A 15,094-nucleotide genomic window follows, 5' to 3' on the forward strand; every position below is an offset into this window, starting at 1 on the left:
AAAAACTCCACCAAAAAACTACAGGAGCTGATAAATGAAATCAGTGAAGTCACAGAATACAAAAGCCAATGTGCAGAAATATGTTGCATCTCTACACACTAATAATGAAACAACGAAAGAAGAAACTAAGGATACAATCCCATTTGCAGTTGCAACAAAAATAAGATACCTAGGAATAAACCTAACCAAAGAGGTGAAAGACCTGCATTCTGAAAACTATAAGACACTAATCAAAGAAACTGAAGATGTCACAAATAAATATAAAGACATTCCATGCTGAAGAATTGGAACAAAATACCTATACTACCCAAAACAATCTACACATTTAGCACAATCCCACCAAAATACCAAGAGCATTTTTCTAAGAGGTAGAACAAACGATCCTAAAATTTGTATGGAACCACAAAAGACCCCCAAATAGGCAAAACAATTAAAAAAAAAAAAAGCAAACCTGGAGGTATCACAATTCCAGATTTCCAGTTATATTACAAAGCTGTAGTAATCAAAACAGTATGGTACTGGCACACAAATAGACATATAGCTCAATGGCCAGAATAGAAAATCCAGAAATAAACTCACAATCACATGGTCAATTAATTCTGATAAAGAATACAAGAATATCCAATGAAGAAAAGACAGTATCTTCAACAAATTATGTTGAGAAAAGTGGTCAGCTACATGCAAAAGAAGAAAAATGGACCACTTTCTTATACCCACACACAAAATAAACTCAAAAGGGATTAAAGACCTAACTGAAACCATAAAAATCTTAGAAAAGAGCACAGGCAGTAATGTCTCTGACACCATCCACAGCAACATTTTTCTAGGTAGGTTTCCTGAGGCAAGGGAAATAAAAGCTAAAATGAATTATTGGGACTATAGCAAAACAAAAAGCTTCTGCACAAAGCAAACAGTCAACAAACCAAAAGGCAGCCTGAGAGGAAGATGATATTTGCAAATGATACATCCAATACAGTATTGATATCCAAAGTATATGAGAAACTGATACAATACCCCAAACTGAAAAAACTGGAAGACATTTTCCAAAAAAGACATACAGATGACCAGACACATGAAAAGATGCTCAATATCGCTCATTAGAAAAATGCAAATCAGAACTACCATGAGATATCACCTCGTATCTGCCAGAATGGCTAAAATCAAAAACAGAAGAAACAAGAGTTGGTGAGGATGGGGAAGAAAAGGAACTCATTTGCACTGTTGGTGGGAATGCAAACTGGTGCAGCCACTGGGGAAAAGATATGGAGGTTCCTCAAAAAGCTAAAAATAGACATACCCTATGACCCAGGAATCATCCTACTGATATTTGTCCAAAAAATACAAAACACTAATGCAAAGGGATACATGTACCCCCTATGTTTATCGCAGGATTATTTACAATAACCAAACTATGAAAGCAGCCCAAGTGTCCATCAATACACGAAAAGAAGTGATGTGTTTTTTACGTGTATATAAAGGAATTAAATCTTGCCATTTGAAACTTGTTTGGAGCTAGAGAGTGTAATCCTAAGCAAAATAAGTCAGAGAAAGGTAAATACCATATTATTTCACTCATATGTGGAATTTAAGAAACAAAAATGAGCAAAGGGAAAAAGAAACTGAGAAGCTGACTCTTAACTATAGCGAACACACTGGTGGTTCCTAGAGGGGAGGTAGACGAAAGGATGAATGAAACGTGGTGAGGATTAAGAAGCACGCTTGTAATGAAGAGCTCTGTGGTGTGGTATATGCAATTGTTGAATCACCACATTATGTACCTAAAGCTGATATAACATTGTATGTTTACTATACTTGAATTAAAAGAATTTTCATTTTATATCACAATCAAATTGCTTGGGTTCAAAAATGGACCTGTTACTTCAAAGTGAGAATGTGGACATATCAGTCTCAAGAAGCAGTGGTTTTTCCCTTTTGTAAAATGGAGATAATAAAGTACCTGGTATTTCACTGGGTTACTGTCTGAATGGAATGAATTCATGTATGCCTAGTACTTAGCATAGTGCTTGACAGTAGTACTAACCAATGACAGCTATGTCCTGGTTCCTGCAGCTTTTGTTATTTTTCTAGTATCATTATCTTGGCCCTAACCTACTTCAGTATCATTCCCTAGAACACCCTTTCTCAGAATGTGCTTCTGTGATTCTGAATTTTATTGGATTTCTGAATATTCCATGTTCTTCCAAGTCTCCATACTTGGCACCTGCAGTTCTGGGTGAATGCAGTGACCAAGTTCTACAAGAACTACCAACCCATCCTCTTGCCAAATGGCTAATCTTCTAAAGAATTTTTTTAATGTTCCCTCATCTGAGAGGTATGTACAGATTTCCCTATATAAGCATAAGTGTATCCCTCTCCCACATTTCTAATTCATCCTATAAAACCCTAGCTTATCATGTTGTGTTGCCCTTTGTGGTCCCCAGTTTAGTCTCACTTCTGGATAATAAATTTCATGAAGGATAATTTTTTGTATATATTTTCAGTCTCTGACATCCTCTTCATTACCATCACCATGGTCACAGACAAATGTGTTTTATCATGTAGGATATTTATGGTTCTAACAACCTTATATATATTACATGAATAGCACCTTCCTATTGGTTCTTGAATTAAATTATCCTTGTGTTAAAGGATGTGAAATGGAGATTCAGGAATGTTCAGAAACTGTCATTCTTATTTGCATGACCTAGAGCCAGATTCGTGACCTTAACTCTGGAGCCCAACTCCTTAATGCAGTGAGGAATAGACACTCAAACATTTTGTGAGTGTGCAGTTCCTAAGGTAACGTTCTGTTCAGTATGGTACATTTTCAAGGAGTCATTAAACAATTCATATGTCATACACGAAACTAAGTGGTGTGAAGGCTGGAAAAGAACTATTACATAAGCCGGAGGTCTCAAGCACTTCACCAAAAAAAAAAAAAAAATAGTTGTAGCATATGTGAAACATTGTGTGGTATGTATATACACTAAAATGGACGGTAGTGAGATTCAGAAATGTTAAAAATCTATGACAAGAAAATCTGGAGAAGAATGCTACCATAAGGTTTTAAAGAGCCACTAATGTATTATATTCTACTTTAGAGTCTGTTCCTGAGTTCTAGTATGAAAATGCAGCAGTCTAGTTCTTTGGAGTCTAATAGGTAAACTACTGATTGCAACATGGAATATTCGGAAATCCAATAAAATTCAGAATCACAGAAGCATATTCTGAGAAAGGGTGTTCTAGGGAATGATACTGAAGTAGGTTAGGGCCAAGATAATGATACTAGAAAAAATAACAAAAGCTGCAGGAACCAGGACATAGCTGTCATTGGTTAGTACTACTGTCAAGCACTATGCTAAGTACTAGGCATACATGAATTCATTCCATTCAGACAGTAACCCAGTGAAATACCAGGTACTTTATTATCTCCATTTTACAAAAGGGAAAACCACTGCTTCTTGAGACTGATGTGTCCACATTCTCACTTTGAAGTAACAGGTTATAAAAACACCACCAATCTCAGAGAAGAACATGAGGGATATTTTGTATATGTTTGACCCTGAGCACAGATGGGATAAGTGCATATAGAACTACTTTGAAATATTATTCTAAATCTAGAAATATGCAGTTTTAAGTGACTATTGGTTACAATTTGAACGCTTTGTTATCTGTTGTGTGGTGTATTACACACTATTTCAATGTCAAATGGAGAAATTGTAAGTTGTGACCATAAGTCTTTCACTGTGTAACTAAGCATTTGTACCATAGTTACTTCTCTCGTCAGCAAAATAATCAACATAGGAAAGCAAGTTAGAGATCCAGAGAAACTCTATCCAGAAGGGCCCGAAGGGTTTCCTTTAAAACTGCTCACAATAGGAGATCTAAAATTACCGAAGGTCAATTAATTAATAGATGTATATTACATATAAACTTTATGCAAACCACTGTCAAGGGGATTCTAATAAAAATGTGCTACTGGAAATAATTGGCTGGAATTCCAAGATAAGGAAAAGGAACCCCTACTTTCTGAAAATTTGTATTCTATGCTTTTATTAGAACTGGAGATGCTAATAGTGAATCATTAATGTCCCAAATTCTGTGTGTTTGTTAAGTTTAAATCATAATTAAATAGGACTTCTTCCCCTACACTAAAAAATAAGCTAAAAGCTCATAACTCTATCCTGATAAACTAATTCATATATAATTTTATTATATATTTAAGATTACTGGACCACCAAATTATACTCTCCATTAAACTTGAAGTGGTTCTTTATCTTATTAAGATTAAGGTGTTTGATAATAAAATACGCCTATGATTTAACCTTACTCTATTTATAAAGTTTATTATGTTTTGTGTATACCCAAAATATTTTTTAATAATTATCTCTACTTGTTCAATTTGTAAAAAATAGGTTATATTTGGTTGACTAGATGCATAGCTTGAAGCTCTTCTTGATGAATTTAATGCTTCCTTTAAAATATAGTTGAACACTCGCCTTGCTGCATTTTTCTTTCATGGGTAGAAGTAGCAACAGACGTATTCATAGGTTTTCCTAAGTAAACAAAGTATTCTCATTTTGAGACAATTACAGATTTAAGCCATCCTCCCACAAGTTCTAGAAATAAATCAAAGGTGAATAAAGGATTGAACATGAAAATAGAAAAATGTCTATATTTTTGTCATTTCTTTGTTCAATTTTTCATAACTCTTCTATTTAAGATTGGATTCATCAGTGTCACTCTTTCATAGAGACTGGTAGATAGAAAAATAGAGACTAAAAAAGGCATGAAAAAGATAACAAAAACCATAATAAAAATATATTTAAAAAACAATGAGCCTGGGAAGGAGAATGTGGGTGGCCAGAAGAAAAATGGAGTCTGAGAGTGTGGACACCCAAATGCTATGAATGATTCTGTGGCCAGCAACAAGTAATAAACTTGTGTTGGTCACAAAGTCACTCTGAACCTGTTTTCCCAGTTTTAAAAGAGTTATACTAGATAATGTTGAAATACAGACACTCCCAGACCTCAAAATTGATTACTATTTTATTCCAAGAGCATAGAATGAAAGACAAAGCATATAGGACCACCAAAGAAAAAGGGAACACATGAAGTGACAATTTAGCAAAATACTTCAACTGCGGGAAAAATAATGAAAGAGGACAGTGGAGGAAGCTTTTTCCCAGTTCTTTTTATATTTCCTTCCTTGTGCTAAATCCTAATCATTTCAACATTATTGATATTCATTTCTTTCTTTAGCAAAATGGTAGAGACTCTAGGAAAATAATAAAGTCAGAAACAAAACAAACACAGGAAGTGCCTGTCAATTAAAGAATGACCAGGAGAAAAATTAGTTTGAATTTGCCCCCTTAAAGTATTAGCTTAGCAAATAATCCATTTGAACATACTCTAAGGGGAAATAAGGGAATCTGCAAAAACAATTTCATCTTAAATAGATTTTGTCCGTGATTAGTTCTCTTGAAATCAATGTACCCATTTTTTATTTTTTGAAAGACCTAAGGCTTTTGGTCTAAGTGTGTATCCCAACATTATCATTCAGAATAACTACTCAAATAAGCCTTTTCTCTCCACTGAGGAAATAATTCCAAAATATTTCAAAATCTTTTATATCTGCTACTATCAATTAGTTTAAATGTAGCATGACAGTGACTTTATCTTTACTCCCAAAGTGTTATTGAAATGATGGAGCCATCACTCATAAAGATGACTCATTTAACTTTATAGCAAGCCTTTATGTACCAGGCATTTTTCTTAGAACGTTGTTTATACTGAGTCATTTAAACCTGATAACTATATAAAGCATGTGCTATTATCATGCTCATTTATAGAGGAGGAAACTGAGGCACAGAGGTTTTTATAACCTGCTTCTGGTCAAAGAAAGCATAAATGAAGGAGCCAGGATTAAAATCCATGTGGCCTGGCTCAAGAGTACTTGTTCTTTTTTTTTTTTTTTTTAATTTTTTAGTGTTTTTTATTTATTTTTGAGAGACAGAGACAGTGAGAGCAGGGGAGGGTTAGAGAAAGAGGGAGACACAGAATCTGACGCAGGCTCCAGTCTCTGAGCTGTCAGCACAGAGCCTGACTCAGGGCTCGAAACCATGAACTGTGAGATCATGACCTGAGCTGAAACCAGATGCTCAACTGATTTAGCCACCCAGGAGCCCCAAGAGATCTTGTTCTTAAAACGCTAATGCTATAGTGATACAAATATGAAAGACATAGGAAATTGTAGGGAGCAACTTTTTAAAATGCTTCAGAGGGGCACTTTGGTGGCTCAGTCGATTGGGCGGCCAACTTCGGCTTAGGTCATGATCTCATGGTTCGTGAGTTCGAGCCCTGCGTTGGGCTCTGCGCTGGCAGCCTAGAACCTGGAGCCTGCTTCGATTCTGTGTCTCCTTCTCTCTCTGCCCTTCCTCCACTCATACTCTGTCTCTCAAAAATAAATAAATGCTAAGAAAATTTTTTAAGAAATGTGTCATAAACTCTGGAAGAATAAAAGGAAGCTTGAGTGCCCAGCCAGACCAAAGACAACATGCAGATGGTCCAGATGAACTTAAGAGAAAAATGGGAAGTAAGTGCTATTAAAGTACCATTATAACAAACCCTTCCATTAAATAACTTTAAATATTTTAAGATCACATTATCTAAAAGACTTTTACAAATGCCAAGAGATTTAATACAGGAAGCTTTAAAGTATATTAGTAATTCTACTAAAGCAGGTATGTGTGTATAGTACCAGAACACAAATGTATCATCTAGTTTAATACTCATGACAACCCTGGAACTCAGATAATCTTCCTTCCATTCCCACCATGATCTTGTTAAAATGCCTAGATTACAAATTAAAAATCCTAAAAATGCAATGAAAATGGAAGCGCAAAGAAATAGGGTAATTTGACCAAACATACATAGTAATTAGGTGGTGAAACCTAGGCCTTCCAGCTCCGGATTCAACACAGCCCATCGCCATGCCTGCTCGTGATTTAAAGCACAGTTAGACCGGTTCTCTGTAGACATGTGAATATGTCCTCTAGGCATTCCTGGTGACTGAGATACAACTGCTGATGTGAGGGACGTGGGAAAAGAAAGCATGCCTGTATGCATAAGTCATCAGCCCATCAGGCTTGCGGCTCATCTGTCCCTAATTGTCAACGGTAACTTGGCAGATTTATGAAGAGGCCATTGATTCATCTGAGCATTCGTTGGAGCTTCTATATGTAGAATGTCTTCTCAAAGAGAAAGATACATTGGTGGGAACTTTAAAATGCTGAAAAAAAGATATTTATATAATATTAAACAATTTTATTATGGGAATGAACATTCCTCTAAACTAATCGAACCAGAGTCTCTACAATACATGCCAAGAGAAAGGCAGAAGAGATAGAAATGATTATAAACCTCATCTGAGACACATACAGGTTCTTTCCCTTTCCTAGTGATTAATCAAATATTTTCTAAAAAAGAATTTCAAGTCATTTTGGAGGGAAACCCTTCTACTCAGTCATTCCAGGCCTTATGGACTCTGGTAGGATGCCAGGACCCAGTACTTAAACTATTGTAAATCTGCAAAGACCAACGTTTGTAACAAAGATTATGGAAGAGTGGATACTCAGCAGCAACTAGAGAAATAGTCTCCTCCTTGAAAAGAGTTGGAGCCAAGTCCCCAGACTGTTTGTACTAACTTGAGTGCTTTATTCATAAAGTTGGCTTTCAAATTCCACAAAGGCTGCTTTTGTTTTCAGATCTTCGGGGAGTCTTGTAATTCCCAGTGTCAAGGGCACAACAGAATCTGTGATCTGCACACAACTTAGCTCATCAGCATTAATTATTGCTCTGCCAAGCTTGTAAATGAATGTAATCAGAAGCCTTATACAGAGGCCCCAGTGAGGATGCCACCTTTTTCTCTGCCTGCTCATTCCCGGTTTGCTTTCTCTCTCCCATTAACTGTTGGCTTTCCATGCTTTGATTTCTCCTCTTACTTTTCACTTTCTCTCTGGGTGGGCACATCTGCCTTCTTGGCTTCAGCCAAGATTTCTATTACGGTGACTTCTAATTATGCCTTTCCTGCCTTAGTCTTTTTCAGTAGTTCACATCTGTATTTTTGACTACCTACTAAATGCAACCCAAACCCCCAATTCCAAAGCAGGCTCCTGCTATTCCTCTACCCACAAAATCCGTATTTGTTTTTCCCCAGATGCTCCCACCTGAGTTAATGTCTCTACTCTCTGCTTAGCCAGTGCTGTAGAAAAACAAACCAAAACATCAGTTTCATGCCGGACTCCTTTTTCTCCTTTACTCCTCTGTGATCTCACCACATCCAGTCAGCCACTGGATCACCTCAATCCCAATTTAGAACCCTCTCCAAAACTGTTCCTACCTGGGAACAATTGCCTTTTGTCAACTCTCCCTTGCTGCTTAGCTAGAGGCTCCTCAGCCCCCATCAGTCTGACTGGATGTGGTGAGAATCTGATATGCTTCAGGATCACATTTTACCAGGTGGTTATTCCCCTTGTATCTCCCTGAAGAGAAAATAGTAAGCTACCAATAAATGGTAGTTTTAATCTTTTCCCAGATAAGCAATACATGTGGTATGATACTCTTGTGATGCTGGGCAGTGATAGGCACAGTTTTGCCAGGCACACAATCATGAGGGGAAACCGACATGTTTACAAACATTCTGCACCCACACAGCCATTCTGGTTTCCATCTTCAGTATTCAATAAATTACATATATGATACATACATGATATAGCGATACTATTATAAACCAGGCTTTATGTTAGATGATTTTTGCCTAAGGGCAGGGTCATTTACATGTTAGGCTTGGCTAAGTTGTGCTATTCAGTAGGTTAGGTATATTAAATGCACTTTTGATTCCGGATATTTTCAACTTCCAATGGGTTTCCTGGGAAACAGCCCCAGCAGAAGGAGAGGGAAACCTGTATGTAATTACCCTGAGGGTACAATATAAAACAAGCCTGTGTTTGTGATCAGATTGCCAATTTGAAATTCTGACTATCTGACCTATGCAATTAAGATCCAGAGCTGATCAATTAACTTTCCTGGCCTCATTAGCATCTTTATAAATCAGGTGGGACAACACCTACTTCATGAAGTTCCTCAAAGTATCAAGTGATGATTAAAAAAAAAACTATGAATGCTTGTCTGCTGTTTGCCTGATTTGTGAATAAAGAAATCTATATTGGTAATTAAAGTTCAATAGATTGGATAAGTAGAAGAATGAACAACTGAGTTAGGTCAGTTTTTCCTAAATTGAGAAACTCTGAAGGTAGCAGTGGAAAAAGACCTACGGAATAAGTAAACTGTTGTAGTCAAACTGCAAACGGAGACTGAAGAGCTCCTTACCTAAAGGGAACAAGACGGTGAAATCAAAATAGACTGTTTGTATGATTTTTAAAAATTCATACAATATACTCTAAATGTTGCCTTTCAAAGTGTTAGTTATCATAAACAAGTTTATTTTTAAGTCTTAATTTTAAAAACACTGAAAGATGGAGATATCTGGCTTACAGAAAGCACAAAAACTAAAATTTTGGGGGCTCTGAAGGCACAAAACACCCCCTCCTTTCCATCTCTCCCCCAATGGTCTACTTCAACACTTTTCATTTGTTTTCACATTTACTCTTTTGGGCTCTGGATTTCTTTAGGATTCCTTATGCTGTTATTTACCTGATGACTGACCAAGTCCATCAGGTCAGGACTCTGAGACTGAAAGTTTTGTAAGCTGTAGACTTCACAATGGCATCTATATATATCTGTGTATATTATACATACACACACAGATGTATCTATCTATATATCTACATCTATCTATAGAGATATAGATATATAGAGAGATATATAGAGATATATGTATACATATATATAGTAGAGAGAGAAAGAGAGAGATATAGAGATATATGTATAGATCTCTCAAATATCTGAGATCAGAGAACACTGCTCTCTAGGATAGTGCTGTGTTTGCTTTAATACAATGAACTCTTCTTCACATATGAACTCTGTGAAGCTTGACTTCATCAAACTCTTCAGTAATCCCCAAACGTATTTTACATACCAGGTATATTTACAGGAAAGAGTTCAGCTTTAATTGATTACCTGCAATTCTCATGGTCTTTTTCCTCCTGTCAGCCTTTTAAAGTTATCTTCCTGTCCTCTTGACCTGATAAATCTAGGAATGATGAGCGAATTTCCAAAAGCAAACCTTTTATTGAAGCACAGAGCAATCTTCGAAAATCCTACAAAGTTTCAGTGTAAAATCACCACGAGAAGCCAGAATAAACTAAGAACACTATCCCAAAGTAAATAGGGTAGAAAATAGGACACTTTCCAATGGCTATTAGTTGCAAGGTATCATGTCTATTTTATAAATGTACTCTTATTTAATTCTTCCACACAATACCTTGAGCAAATTGTGAGGAGGAAGGCTAACCTTAATTTGTTCATGATGAAGTACGTTAAGAGGCTGGATTAGAACACATTTATATCTGAATCTAAAATATGTACTTTTTCCACGATATTTTCCTACCCATGGAGTGTACTATTGTTCAGCTCTAGGACTGCCATGAATTTATAAAAAAATAAATTGGAATTCTAGTTTTAAAGAGAAGGTTTAAAATATGTGGGGTTTTTTCTCTTTTAAAAATTGAATCATGCACTAGTGAGTCAATTTACAATTTTCCTGGTTCATGATTTTATAAATAAACATGGTATCACTTTTGGCAGTGTGTCAATCTGACTTGTTTTCACAGCAGAAACTGAATGAAGTCATGGAGTAGCTTTTCTGGCCAGGTCATAATAATATCATTTACAGCATATTAGCCTTTTCATATCCTATTGATTATTCATGCTGAAGGGCTTCCAAAACCACAATAGAAGCTAATTTTGTGCTAAGGAACAACAATATCAAATTAAAAGTTAAAGCATGTGCCAATTCAAATATCAAGCTGATGTTACAAAATAAACATTTGCCACTTCTTGCAAACATTAGATTCACCCATGACTAGAGTCACACATGATGAAAGAATCTAAAAACCAAAGATGAAGACCAAAAGTCAATACATGCTAGGGCCAAAAATAAGAGCCCTAACCAAATATTGAACTTGCATGTTATCGGTATGAGAAAAAAAAAGAATCACCTGAAATAATTCAAAAAGAAATTGATTATATGAAAATGATGTAAGGAAAAATGTAAGCCAAGATTCAGGAAATATTTACAAGTTATTTGTCCTTTAGACTACTTAAACCTTTCCTCACAGAATGATTTCAATGCTGAGCCCCATATAAATATCTTTGTTCATGATGTTATCACTTTAAATAGTATCTGAGAAGTGTTGAATTTCTTATAAAATAGGTTTTAAAGTAGAAACTTCTCAGTATCCATCTCTGATCCCCTCAACAGACTCTGACTTTTTAAAGCAAAAAAAAAAAAAAAGATGCTTGGAAGGCAAAACAAACAACAAAGTCTTTTGTTCTTTTGTTTGTTCCTTAAACCAATTTTAGGTTTTTAAATTTAAATCAAGAACCATATTAGAAACCCTAGAAAAATTTTTCATTATTTATAGAAGTCATGTATCTTTAATATCAAACATAAATTACAATGGTAGAACAAAGAATTCCCGTATTCCTTTAATCAGATCCCCAGCTGTTAACATCTTACTACATTTACCTCTTCATATACAATATTCCAGAAAAACATATATAGCTTTCAAATAGCCTCCAAATCAGGAACTCAACATTATTTCAATACTATACACAACTCCCCACATCTCTTCAAATTTGGCCAAATGTCCCAGTGGTCTGGACAAGAGGTCTTTTTCCATTCTGGTCCAGATTCCTTCCTTTAATCAGGAGCTGTCCCTCAGTCTTCCTCTCACTTTCATGTCCTTGATAGATTCAGAGCCTACATGACAGCCAAACCACAACTGTCTACCGTTTCTTCCCGAGCAGACTAAGTCCAGGTGTCTTCAATGGAAACATCTCAAACATGATGCTATGCTTTCCTCATGCACATCAAAAGGGACACAACACCATCAACCTTACCACCACCACTGGTGGTAGAAAAATGATCCACATAATCATGATGTAACCAATGTAAACAGGTGATATAGTAGGATATAAGCATAATGGGTAACATTTCTGAAAAGTTTCTTCACCAGCAAAACCAAGCTTTGCCTTTCAAAATAAGTGGAATTTCATGGGACGGTATTCTTAGATTGCGGCAATATTTTGTTCCTGTTCAATTTCCACTAACCAGTATCTTCATATGCTTTGATTCTCACATAAAATACCCATCACCATGGTAGCCAGAGAGTGATGGAAATGGAAACTCCCTGTTCTTTTTACATTTAATATTTAGTACTATTACCATGAGAAATGCCTTAATATACTTAACACATTGCTACCAGTATGGACACATGCAATTTTATTTTATTCAGCAATACTCTGTTATTTTGATGCTCAAGTTGTTCTAGATTTGTCCAATGGGATCTCCTTCAAGCTGCGTCCTGTGCTTTTAACATGTCCCTATAATTTTCTAAAAACCTTTGTATTGACATAATTCACATGCCATAAAATTCAGCCTTTCAAGGTATATAATTCAATTAATTTTAGCATTTTCCTAGAATTATCTCAATATCAATAAAATATAAGCACAGAACCTTTGCATCCCTCTCTAAAAAATTCCACCATGAACATTAGCAATAATTCATAATGCTTTTCTATAAACTATAAACAACCACTGTCTGTCTCCATAGACTCCCCATTCTGGATGTTCTATATAAAATAAAATCATATAAGATGTTTCTCATATGAGGTGCAGTCTTATTTTGCTAAGCATAATATCTTCATAGAGTACCCATGTGGTAGCATGAATAAGTACTTCATTTTTTATCACCAGATAATATTCTATTATACAGATAAAATATAGTGTTTATCAATCGATGGATGTATCAATTGACAGGAGACAAACTTACTGCAAAGGATTGGTTTATGTGATTATAGAATCTAGGTAGGCAGATCCAAAATCAACAGGGTAGGCCATCAGGAAGGATGGTTAGGTTTTACTGAAATTACTATCTGCAAGCAGAATTTCTTCCTCAGGAAAACCTCAGCTCTGCTCTTAAGGCCTTTCAAGAGATTGCCTGCCCAGATTGTCTAAATTAATCTCTTAAAGTCAACTGAATATGGACTTTAATCACAACTAACAAATACCTTGAGAGCTACATTTATATTAGCTTTTTAGTGAGTAACTGGGTAATCATAGGCTAGCCAAATCGACATATCAAGACCATCATTTTGATGGATTTGAGGTTTTCTGCTTTTTATTCCTTACATAGAATATTTCTTTGAACATCGCTGTTCAAGTGTTCAAGAGCATATTTTTCATTACTCTTGAATATATCATGAGGAGTGCGATTGTTGGGTCAAATGAAAACTGTGACATACTGTTGGGTGACACGGAACTGCCAAATGTGTTCAAAGTGGCTATAACATTTAAAATAGTCACCAAAAATGTGTAAGGTTCCAATATCTCTACATCCTCCTCAACATTCTTTTTGATTACAGCAACCAAGACGGTGTGAATGGGTATCTCATGATGGTTTGTTTACACTTACTTAATGGCTGATGGGACTGAGCATCTTTTTATGTGCCCATTTGTATATCTTCTTTGGAGAAGCTCTCAAATCTGGGCCCTGTTTAAGTTTGAAGAAGAATGAGCAAGCACACACGTGCACTCTGGAGCGGGGAAGAGAGGAACAGAGAGAATCCCAAGCAAGCTCCATGCTGTCAACAAGGAGCCCACCCAACATGGAGCTCAATCCCATGAACTAGGAAATGATGACCTGAGCCAAAAATCCAGAGTCAGATGCTTAACCTACTGAGCCACCCAAGTGGCCCTGTGCTCTGCTTTTAACTGAGGCATGTTTGTAAGTTTTAAGTCTTCTTTACTTGGAATACTGGAGCCTTGGCAAATATGGAAAAATTTTCTCCCCTATGGTCAGTTATCTTTTAAAAGTTTTGATGTATCATTTGCAATGGAAAGATTAATTTTTATATAGTAAAATCTCCCCACTGTTCCATTTTTCTCTTTTGCTTATGGTACTATATCTAAGAAACCATTGCCTTTTGAAGATCAAAGATTTAATACTATTTTTTCTAAGAATTTTATAGTTTTAGCCCTCTTAGGTCTAGAATCCATTTTGAGATGGTTTAGAAGGTATACCTTTCCTAGTGCTTATTTATGAATTATCAAGGGATCCATCTTTACTATTTTCCACGTATATATCTAGTTAGTACATCATTGTTGAAAAGTCTGCTTTCTCCATTGACTTGTAAATTGAAAATAAATTGACTGTAAAATAATCTAATTGAGAGTTCTAACATAAACCATAAGCCCAGTAATCTATACATATCTACCCATACGCCAGAATCACACTGTCTTTATTACGGTAGCTGTATAGTAAGTGTGAAATCAGAACATGTGAGTCCTCTAAATTTCTTTAAGGTTGTTTTTGGATATTCTTGGTCCCTTGCAGATCTATAGGAGAGATAGGATCAGTCAATTTCTGGAAAAAGAAAAAAAAAGGAAAGATAAGACTTGAACAGGGAAAACCCTCAATCTATTAAAAAAAACATTTGAGGAAGACTGTCATTTTAATATATGGTCTTTTGAGGCCATGAACATTTTTATTTCAACTTTTGCCTTTAATATCTTTCATCAGTTTTGTAATTTAATGTAAAAATCCTATACTTTATTCCTTTTTTTCATGTTATTGTAAATGGAATTTTGTTTTTGAAGGGTTAGTAGTATATAGAAATATAATAGACCATATGTTGATCTTATATTCTGCAACATAACTGAAATTGCCTTTTCTAGTTAGTTTTGTAGACATTTTTTGTAGTATTTCTATATGCAAGAATGTCATTTGCAAATACAAATTTAAAAATTTTAAATTCTGAGATCATTTTAATTCTTTTTCACTCCAGCTGAATTACTTTTTCTTGCTTAATCAGTGAAGCTTGAAACCAACCCCCCACTCCCCCCCCCCCC

The sequence above is a fragment of the Suricata suricatta genome, chromosome 9 (assembly GCF_006229205.1).
Source record: "Suricata suricatta isolate VVHF042 chromosome 9, meerkat_22Aug2017_6uvM2_HiC, whole genome shotgun sequence".
Classification (NCBI taxonomy): Eukaryota; Metazoa; Chordata; class Mammalia; order Carnivora; family Herpestidae; genus Suricata; species Suricata suricatta.